A 2,888-nucleotide genomic window follows, 5' to 3' on the forward strand; every position below is an offset into this window, starting at 1 on the left:
AAGTTATTGTCTCATAAATGTTCTACCATCAAGTTAATAAAGTCAGTCATGTATAAGTGAACTATCAAAGGGTAAGTTTTGATATAAAGGTGTTTTCTCTCTAACACACTTGTTCTGCCTTGTTATGTGATACAGCAGGAAAATGCTCACCCAATGCAGAGATGTGACCACCATGTTTTTGAACTTCCCTGTTTCTAAAACTGTGAACAAAATAAAATTGTAATCTTTATAAATTACCCAGTCTCTGATATTCAGGTACAGCAAAAGAAAAAGCACTATGTACCTCCTCAAAACTTCAAGGCCCTCAAACTGCAGCTGAAATGACTTCATGTGAATTTATGAAACTAGTGTCTTTCCCATTTTCCTTTTACCTCTTGTGGAAGCCAGAAATTAAAGATTAAAACATCACATATGAGTCAAATATAAGTGGAAATTAAAAACATTTCAACAACCTAGAAAATAGTGTACGTTCAGAAGACATGATAAGCTCTCAAGTTCTCTTCAGGCTGTTCCTTAAAATAGAAGTGATCTACAAAATTCAAAAGAAAAACAAAGCTACAATAACAATGAAAACCAGAAAACATTAATTTCTGGAGAAGAAGGACAATGTAATTTCCAGAGTCAAAATATTGGAGATTTGGATGTGCAGAGAAAAAAAAATCACAAGACATACAGAAAAACAGGCTGGTATCACCCATTCAAAGATGGGAGTAGGGGAGAGAGGCCAGTCCCAGATGTTCTGGGTCTGTCCCAGACGGCTGTGGGCCGCTCCGCAGGTGCCTTGCCCAGGCTGCCCACAGCAGGCACTCGGCCAACAAACAGCCTCTGAAAGCACCTCTGGAGCTGGTGGTTGGCTGCCCTCTAAGGGACTCTGCAGAGAGCCCAGGGGGGACAAAAATGGCTCTGAGTCCAGTCCATGAACAGTGAGGCAAGATAAGGATTTAATATGAAGCACAGAAACAGATAGTGCCAACAGCAAGCTGTACTTGGTACACATTTGGTTAGTGTGGCAGCGTTTCCTTCTCCCACTGCTGCTGAGATGGCAGAAATTAGTCGAATTCAGTATGAAATGGAATACACTGAAGGTATTAGTCAGCGAATGAGGGTCCTGGAAAAATTAAAAGTAGCACCACCAAATGCTGACCTGGAACAAGGATTCCAAGAAGGAGTTCCAAATGCTAGTGTGATAATGTAAGTTCCGGAGAGGATTGTTGTAGCAGGAAATAACGAAGACATTTCATTTTCAAGACCAGCAGATGTTGACCTTATTCAGTCAACTCCTTTAAAGCCTCTGGCACTAAAAACACCACCTCGTGTACTTACACTAAGTAAAAGACCACTAGATTTTCTGGACTTAGAAAGACCTCCTCCAACCCCTCAAAATGATGAACAGATCCATGCAGTTGGCAGGCTAAAAAGAGAGCACTTTACGAGTGAAAATGCTGTTCACCAAAATGGACAGCTGATCAGAAATGATTCTGTACCTGTGTTGCGTGGTAAGTCTGCCACTGCTACTTCTAATCCTCATCATGACAACATCAGGTATGGCATTTCAAATATAGATCCAACAGTTGAAGGGGCGGCAGTTGACATGAATGTTGCAGATGCAGCTTCATAAAGATGACAGATAATCAAACTAAATAGACATCTACAACTTCTAGAAGAGGAGAACAAAGAACGTGATAAAAAAGAAATGGTCATGTATTCAATTACTGTTGCATTCTGGCTGCTTAATAGCTGGCTGTGGTTTTGCTGCTAGAGGTAACCTCAGCACTCAAGAATATTGTCTCACCTGCTGGAAATACAAAGGATTTACAAACTCTTTATTTTTGTCTTTGCATTATATGCCATTTTATAGCCCATGCTCTAAACAATGTATTTCTTCCAGAAAGTAGGGAAAAGGACCTATATTTGTAGAAGTAAAGGTATATTCTGTCCTTCAACTGTATTCCCTTTAAGCTAATTCTGCAGTAACACCTAATGTAAAATTCTTTTGCATGTTTTGTAAATAGGTTCTACTTTGGTTTTTTGTTTTGGTTTTTTGTTTGTTTTTTTTAAAGAAATTGATTTTTTACCTCATCAGTCTTCACAACTGATTCTCTGAAAGGGAAAGAGAATGCATTGAGAATGGATTTAGAAAGGTATATGTAAAAGAAAAAGTGTTTTGTGCTGTTTCTCAACATTATTAAGCAGTTTTGTTAATAGACATTTTTGCACTACCTTTCAATATTAACACTTCTGAAGTTATGGTCTGGTAAAGAATTAAGAAAATCAAACCACCTAATATTTCATGATCACCTGTACAAATTAAATTCTAACAATTCATCAGTTTATCTAATACATGTGTGGTAGGTGCATTATTTTCATTTTAGTTTTGCAGATAGTTTTCTATGAAGTACATTTTTACTAAGTCCATGTGTGAACAATTTTTTAAAACTATGAAATAAGGTACAAGTGTAGTGCATTTAATAAACTGTCAACCAAAGCAAAAAAAAAAAAAAAAAAAAGATGGGAGTGGGGATCCACAGAAACTGCTGTGATTTAGAATGTGAGGACAGTATTTCAGATATAGGAGACAGGATTGTGTTTACTGAACACAAAAACAAAGATTTCTTAAAAATAGCAAGAGACCCCAAGAAATCAATCCAATAACTACTGCAAAATGTAAAACAGAATAATTTAAGATTGATTGGAGTCAATGAAGGAATAAGAGATAGATCAAACTGTAGATAAACTATTTGAAGAAGTAATTGCAGAAAACTTCCCAAACAGAGAAAAAGAGTTTGTCATACAGATAAGTGAGGCATATAGAACTCCAATTAGCTGTGATAAAAAAAACTACATGTACGCATATAATAGTTAAAATTCTAGAAATCCAAAACAAGAAC

General features: G+C 36.7%; 1 pseudogene; it reads left to right on the forward strand.

Moving 5' to 3' along the window:
• Nucleotides 1-927: 927 nt before the first annotated feature.
• Nucleotides 928-1,759, forward strand: LOC101725089 (mitochondrial fission factor pseudogene; annotated as a pseudogene).
• Nucleotides 1,760-2,888: the final 1,129 nt, after the last annotated feature.

This window comes from Heterocephalus glaber, unplaced genomic scaffold, assembly GCF_053883595.1.
Source record: "Heterocephalus glaber isolate CG9 unplaced genomic scaffold, H.glaber_assembly_v1.0 deba00000122, whole genome shotgun sequence".
Classification (NCBI taxonomy): domain Eukaryota; kingdom Metazoa; phylum Chordata; class Mammalia; order Rodentia; family Bathyergidae; genus Heterocephalus; species Heterocephalus glaber.